The sequence below is a fragment of the Macaca nemestrina genome, chromosome 13 (genome assembly GCF_043159975.1).
Source record: "Macaca nemestrina isolate mMacNem1 chromosome 13, mMacNem.hap1, whole genome shotgun sequence".
In the NCBI taxonomy this organism is placed as follows: domain Eukaryota; kingdom Metazoa; phylum Chordata; class Mammalia; order Primates; family Cercopithecidae; genus Macaca; species Macaca nemestrina.
The window spans coordinates 31,881,386-31,889,413 of NC_092137.1; the positions used below are offsets into that span (position 1 = coordinate 31,881,386).

General features: G+C 38.9%; 1 pseudogene; it reads right to left on the reverse strand.

Annotated features, from left to right (window-relative positions):
• Positions 1 to 607: 607 nt before the first annotated feature.
• Positions 608 to 2,119, reverse strand: LOC105479906 (keratin, type I cytoskeletal 18 pseudogene; annotated as a pseudogene).
• Positions 2,120 to 8,028: the final 5,909 nt, after the last annotated feature.

Consider the following 8,028-nt stretch of genomic DNA (forward strand, 5'->3'; position numbering starts at 1 on the left):
CTATACCCAGTTTTTTGAGAGTTTTTAATCATGAAGGGATGTTGGACTGTAATGCTTTTTCAGCATCAATTGAAATGATCATATGGTTTTTGTCCTTCATTCTGTGGATATGATGTATCACATTGATTGATTTGCTTACGTTGAACCATCCTTTAATCCCTGGGATAAATCCCACTTGGTCATGATGATTGGTCTTTTTAATGTATTGTTGAATTCAGTTTGCTAGTATTTTGTTGAGGACTTTTGCATCATTATTCATCAGAAAACTTGGCCTGTAGTTTTCCTTTTTTGATGTGTCTTTGTCTGGTTTTGGTAGCAGGATAATACTGGCCTCATAGAATGAGTTTGAGAGTAATCCCTTTTTTTCTGTCTTTTGGAACAGTTTGAGTAGAATTGGTGTTAGTTCTTCTTTAAATGTTTGGTAGAATTCAGTGTTAAAGCCATTGGGTCCATGCTTTTCTTTGCTGGGGGCTTTTTTTTCTTCTTCAACTTTTAAGTTAAGGGTACATGTGCAGGTTTGTTACACAGGTAAATGTGTGCTATGGTGGTTTGCTGCACAAATCATCCCATCACCTAGGTAGTAAGCCCAGCGGCCATTAGCTATTCTTCCTGATTCTCCCTCCCCACCATGCCCACCCCCAACCAACAGGCCCCAGTGTGTGTTGTTCTGCCTTATGTGTCCATGTGGTCTCATCATTCATCTCCCACTTATAAGTGAGAACATGCGATGTTTGGTTTACTGTTCCTGCACTAATTTGATGAGCATAATGTCTTTCAACTCCATCCATGTCTGCAAAGAACATAATCTTATTCCTTTTTATGGCTGCATAGTATTGCCTGGTGTATTCTTGCCTCATAGAATGAGTTTGGAAGTATTCCCTCCTCCTCTATTTTTCAAAATAGTTTGACTAGGATTGATATTCGTTCTTTTTCAAATGTTTGGTAAAATTCAGCAGTGAAGCCATAGGATTCCAGGCTTTTCTTTGCAGGGAGACTTTTTATTACAGCTTTGATCTTGTTACTTGTTATTGGTCTGTTCAGATTTTAGATTTCTTCATGGTTCAATTTTGGTAGGTTGTCTGTGTCTAGGAATTTATCCATTTCCTCTAGACTTTCCAATACATGGGCATATAGTTGCTCATATTAGCCACTAATAATCCTTTCAATTTCTGTGGTATCAGTTGTAATATCTCCTTTTTCATCTCTGTTTTTATGTATTTGAGTCCTCTCCATTTTTCCCTTCGTCTGGCTAAATGTTTGTCAATTTTGTTTATCTTTTGAAAAAAACCAACTTTTTGTTTCATTCATATTTTGTATTGTTTTCCTCATTTCAAATTCATTTATTTCTGCTTCAACTTTCCTTTTTTTTTTGACCTCTGAACTTTTTACTGGCCTCGAGCTCCCCAAATGGTACCCTGATTCTGTTGGCTTAATGTCTCAGAATTTTGGTGTCGTTGGTCTCAGACACCACTTTGCCATCCACTATCTGGCGGGTGGTGGTCTTTTGGATGGTTTGCATGAAGTTGCTGCTGTCCAGGGCATCACCAAGATTGAAGTCCTTGAGGTAGGTGGCGATCTCAGCCTCCAGCCTGACCTTGATGTTCAGCAGGGCCTTGTAGTCCTGGGCCTGGCACTGTCCCTCTGCCTGGGTCTGTGCCAGCTCTGACTCCAGGTGCAGCAGGATCCCATTGAGCTACTCCATCTGCAAGGCATAGCGGGCCACCACCTCCCTCAGGCTGTTTTCCAAGCTGGCCTTCAGATTTCTCATGGAGTCCAGTTCGATCTCCAAGAACTGGACTGTACATCTCAACTCTGTGAGCATCGTCTTAGCAGCTCCAACCTCGGTAGACTGTGTGGTGACCACTGTGGTGCTCTCCTCAATCTGCTGAGACCAGTACATGTCCAGCTCCTCTCTGTTCTTCTGAGCCAGCTGGTCATATTGGGCCCAGATATCTGCCATGATCTTGGTGAGGTCTTGAGATTTGGGAGCATCTAGCTGGGTGCCTGGACAGAGCCTAGGGACCGGTAGTTGGTGGAGAAGGTGGAGCAAGTGATGAAGCTCATGCTGTCTGGGGTAGATAGCAAGAGGACAGGACTTGGACTTTGCCGGTGACCTGCTTCAACTTTTATTTTTTGTTTTCTTCAACTAATTTTGATTTGGTTTGCTCTTGCTTTTCTATTCCTTAAGATGAATCATTAGATTATTTATCTGAGGTTTTTCTTCTTTTTTGATGTAGGCACTTAATAGCTATAAATTTCCCTCTTTGTACTGCTTTCACTGTATCTCAAAAGTTTTGGTATGCTTCCACTATCATTTGTTGCAAGAAATTTTTCAATTACCTTCTTAATTTCTTCATTGACTCACTGGTCATTCAGGAGCATATTGCTGAATTTCCATGTGTTTGTATAGTTTACAAAGTTCCTCTCATTATTTTTAGTTTTATTTCATTGTGGTCAGAGAAGATGCTTGATATTATTTCAATTTTTTTTAATGTTTTAAGATTTGTTTTGTAACCTAACATATGGCCTGACCTTGAGAATGATTTATGTGCTGAGGAGAAGAATGTGTATTCTGCAGCCATTGGATGAAATGTTCTGTAAACATCTATTAGATCCATTTATGCTATAGTGTAGATTAAGTCCAAAGTTTATTTGTTAATTTTCTATCTGGGAGATCTGTCCAGTGCTGAAAGTGAGGTGTTGAAGTCTCTGGATATTATTGTATTGAGGTATATCTCCCTCTTTAGCTCTATTAATTAATATTTGCTTTATATATTTGGGTGCTCTAGTATTGAATGTATATATATTTATAATCATTATACCCTCTTGCTGAATTGACCCCTTTATCATTATATAATGACCTTCTTTGTCTCTTCTTACAGTTTTTGTCTTGAAATCAATTTTGTCTGACATAAATGTAGCTACTCCTGGTCTTTTTTGGCTTCCATTTGCATGGAATATCTTTTCCCACCCCTACATTTTCAGTCTATGTGTATCTTTATAGGTGAAGTGTGTTTCTTATAGGCAACAGATCATTGGGTCTTATTTTCTCATCAATTCAGCCACTCTCTATCTTTTGATTGGAGAGTTTAGTTCGTTTACAATGTTATTATAGATAAGTAAGGACTTACTCCTGCCATTTTGTTGTTTTCTGTTTTTTTGTTTGTTTGTTTGTTTTTTGTGGTCTTCTCTTCCCTTTTTCCTTCCTTCTTGCCTTTTTTAGTGAAGATGATTTTCTCTGATGCTATGGTTTAATTTCTTGCTTTTTATTTTTTGTGTATCCATTGTGTGTTTTTTGATTTGAGGTTACCATGAGGCTTGCAAATACTATCTTAAAACCCATTATTTTAAACTGAAGACAACACTAATTGCATAAAACAAACATGCAAAAGGAAAACTAATAAAAATTCTACACTTTTCACTTCATCCCCCAGCTTTTTAACTTTCTGTTGCTTTTCATTATGTCTTATTGTACTGTCTTTGTCTTGAAAATTTGTAGTTATTATTTTTTATTGGTTCATCATTTAACATTTCTACTTAAGAGTACTTTATACACTACAATTACAGTGTTACACTATTCATACTATTCTGTGTTTTTCTGTGTGTTTACTATTATCAGTGAGTTTTGTAGCTTCCGATGATTTCTTCTTGCTCATTAACATTTCTTTTTTCAAATTAAAAAGCTCTTTTCAGCATTTTTTGTAGGACAGGTCTGGTATTGATGAAATCCCTCAGGTTTTGTTTCTCTGGGAAAGTCTTTATTTCTCCTTCATGTTTGATGAATATTTTCACCAGCTATACTATTCTAGGGTAAAGGTTTTTTCCTTCAACACTTTAAAAGTGTCATACCATTATCTCCTGACCTATAAGGTTTCCATTGAAAAGTCTGCTGCCAGATGTATTGGAGCTCAATTGTATGTTATTTGTTTCTTTTCTCTTGCTGATTTTAGGATCCTTTCTTTATCCCTGACCTTTGGGAATCTGATTATTTGATGCCTTGAGGTAGTCTTCTTTGGGTTATATCTGCTTGCTGTTCTATAACCTTCTTATACTTGAATGTAGATATCTTTTCTAGGTTTGGGAAGTTCTCTGATATTATCCCTTTGAATAAACTTTCTACCCTTTTCTCCTTCTCTACCACCTCTTTAAGGCCAATATCTCTTAGAGTTGCCCTTTTGAGGCTACTTTCTAGATCTTGTAGGCATGCTTCATTGTTTTTTATTCTTTTTTCTGTCTCTTCTGACTCTGTTTTCAAATCACCTCTTTTCAAGCTCACTAATTCTCTCTTCTGTTTGACCATTTCTACTCTTGAGACTCTGATGGCTTCTTCAGCATGTTAATTGCATTTTTCAACTCTAGAATTTCTGCTTGATTCTTTTTGCATCAATCTCTTTGTTAATCTAATAGAATTCTGGATTCATTTTCTGTGTTCTCTTGAATTTCATTGTGCTTCCTCAAAACAGCTATTTTGAATTATCTGTCTGAAAGGTCACATATCTATTTCTCCAGGATTGGGCTGTGGTGTCTTATTTAGTTCATTTGGTAAGGTCATGTTTTCTTGGAAAGTGTTGGTGCTTGTAGATGTTCTTTGGTGTCTGGGCATTGAAGAGTTAGGTATTTATTGTAGTCGTCACAGTCTGGGCTTGTTTGTGCCTGTCCATTTTGGAAGGTTTTCCAGGTTCTCAAAGGGACTTCAGCCTCAAACCCAATAATGCTGTGGTTTTTGCAGACTTGTAGAAGTACTGCCTTGGTGGCCTTAGATAAGATCCAAAAGAATTATCTAGATTACCAGGCAGAGACTCTTGTTCTTTTCCTTATTTTCTCCCAAACACATGGAGTTTCTCTGTGTTGAGGCCCCTGGAACTGGAGGTGTGGTGATGCAAGCCACCACCACTGGGACTGTGCTGGGTCAGACCTGAAGCCAGCACTGCACTGGGCCTTGCCCAAGGCTCTTTCCTTAAGGGTGGTGAGTTCCCCCCAGGTTCCAGGTGTGTCCACAGATGCTGCTTGTGAGTGAAGGATTGGAGTCAAAAACCTTACAAATTTATCTAACATTCTACTCTACTGCAGCTAAGCTGGCACTCAAACCACAATAGAAAGTCCTTCCCTTTCCAGAGAGGAAGCTCTCCCAGGGCCACCACTACTACCAGTCGACAGGGGGTTCTGCCAGGCCACAGCTGATGTTTACTTTAAGCCCAAGGGCTCCTCTGTCAGCTTGGGGTGAATGCTGCCAAGGGCAGCATTCAGGGCAATAGGCTCCCCTCTGACCCAGGGCAGGTCCAGAAATGGTGTCCACCTATAAAGACATACAGTCTTTAATAAAAGCTTTTATCAAACAGGAGGAGTCTTTCACCATAGCCACCACAGCTGGGAATGTGCTGAGTCACCCCTGAAGCCAGCACATCTCAGAGCCCAATGCTCACAGTGTGGTCCCTGGGTATCACTGCTGGCTATTCAGGGCCCAAGGGCTGCTTAGTCAGCAGGTGATTAATCCTGCCAGGACTAGGTCCTTCCCTTCAAGGCAGCAGGTTCTTTTGCACCAGTGTGTGCCTCAAAATGTCATCAGGAAAGTAGGGCCTGGAATGAGGGCCTCAGGACTCTGCCCAGTGGCCTATCCTACTGTGCCTGAGCTGATATCCAAGATGCAAGACATCGTCCTCTTAACTCTTCACTCTCCTATCCTTAAGCAGAAGAAAGGAGTTACTTTTGTTGCTGTGAGCACAAGTCCTCCCTTAGCCACATCAGCTGATGTCTCCCTAGGTTACATGCCACCCAAGTCCACTGGCTCTAAGCCTGGGCTAGCACTAGGAGTTGCCTAGCAATTGCAGTCCTTGTGTTCTAGACTGCCTTTCAAGTTTACCTAGAACCCCTATGGGCACTTCAGCCTACACTCCTAGAAATTCCAGTTCTGATCACTGGAATGGGCAATTCCCCTCTGGCTAAGGGTGGTCCAAATGCTCTCTCCATGCACAGGCATTTGCTGAGCCCAGGATAGCTTTATTCTCCACTGTGACAGGTAGCACTGAGTTCAATGTAAAGTCCTCCAGTTGCTGCACTCTCCCTCCCCAAAATGCACAGATTCTCTGTGCTGAGATGAAATGGGGATGTGAGAGGTGTGGCATTGGTGATTCAAGACGACTGTCTCTCCTGCCCTCCTCAATGACTCTTTCAGTGATACGAAGTTAAAGTCCGGTACTTTGATTGCTTACCTGATATTTGCTTCTTGTGATGGTGCTTTTCTCTATAGTTGTTAAATTTGGTGTTCCAGTGGTTGGGGGCAAGTGGTGTAGGCTTCTATTCCACCATCTTGCCACCATACATCTAACTTTTTAAGTAACTCTCAAACTGATTTACAAAATGATGGTACCATTTTACATTTCTACCAGCAGTATGTGAGATATTTAGTTCCTCCACATTCTCACCAACACTTGGTATGGTCAATTGTTTTCATTTTAATCACTTTTATAGGTATGTATTAGTATCTCATTGCAGTTTTTAATTTGTATTTCCCTAATGAGTAATGATATTGGGTACCTTTTCATGCAATTACTTGTCATCTATACATCTTCTTTGGAGAAATGTCTGTTCAAATCTTTAGCCCATATTTTAATTGGGTTACTTGTGTTCTTATTGTTGAGTTTCAAGTGTTGAAGTCCTTTATCAAATATATTCTTGCCAAAAATTTTATCTCAATAAGTGGCTTGTCTTTTCATTCTCTTAACAGTGTCTTTGAAAAATAGAAATTTTAAATTTTGACGAAGTCAAATTTATCAATTCAACATTTTATTGGTTGTGATTTTGGTGGGTTTTTTGTTTGTTTCTGAGACAGGATCTCACTCTCGCCCAGGTTGGAGTGCAGTGACACAATCTTGGCTCACTGCAACCTCTGCCTCCCGAGTTCAAGCAATTCTCGTTCCTCAGCCTCCCAAGTAGTTGGAGCTACAGGTGCATGCCACCACTCCCAGCTAATTTTTGTATTTTTAGTAGAGACAGGGTTTCACCATGTTGGCCAGGCTGGTCTCCAACTCCTGACCTCAAGTGATCCACCTGGCTCGGCCTCCCAAATTGCTGGGATTACAGGTGTGAGCCACTGTGCCTGGCCAATTTTGGTGTTTTATCTAAGAAATATTTGCTGAACTGAAGGTTACAAAGGTTTTCTCCCATGTTTTCTTCTAAGAGTTTAGGTTTTACATTGACATATATGATTTATTTTTAGTTAGTTTTTGTATATACTGCATGGCATCAATCCAAGTTCCTTTGTATACATATAGAGATATGGATATCCAATTGTTCCAGCACCATTTGTTGAAAAAATCTACCCTGTTCCCACTGCATTACCTTTGTACCACTGTAAAAAAGTAATTGTCCATGCGTGGGTCTATTTCAGAATTATCTATTCTGCTTCTTTAGTGTAATTGTCTATCTTCATGCCAATACCACCCTGTTTTAATTCTTATATTTTAATAATAATGGTTAAAATCCAATAGTATAGCCTTTCAACTTTGTTCTGTTTTTAGTTTTTTTTTTTCTTTTTCTTAAGTTGTGGTAGTTATTCTAGGTCCTTGGCATTCCCATACCAGCTTGCCAATTCCTTTTTAATTTTTTTAAGTGTGCTGAGATTTTGATTGGGATTATGTTAAATCTATAAACTAATTTGAGGAGAACTGATATCTTAAAAATATTGAGTCTTCCAGCCCATGCATAAGGTACATGTCTTCATTTATTGAAGTTTTCTTTAACTTCTGTCAGCAACATTTTGTAGTTTCCAGTGTACAGATAGATCTTTCATATAGTTGGTCAGATTTATCCCTAAATATAATTTTTGATGTTTCTGTAAATAATATTTGTTTTAATTTCAATTTTCTGGTATATGAAAATATAATTTCCTATCTGAGAATTCAATGTATCTAAATATTCCATGTATATTAAAATTATTAAAATTTAGCAAGGAGTTTGGTGAGGAGTAACTTACAAACCTAGTAATAAGATACTCTTTGAAAAACACCAATCTAAGTAACAGAGAATTGT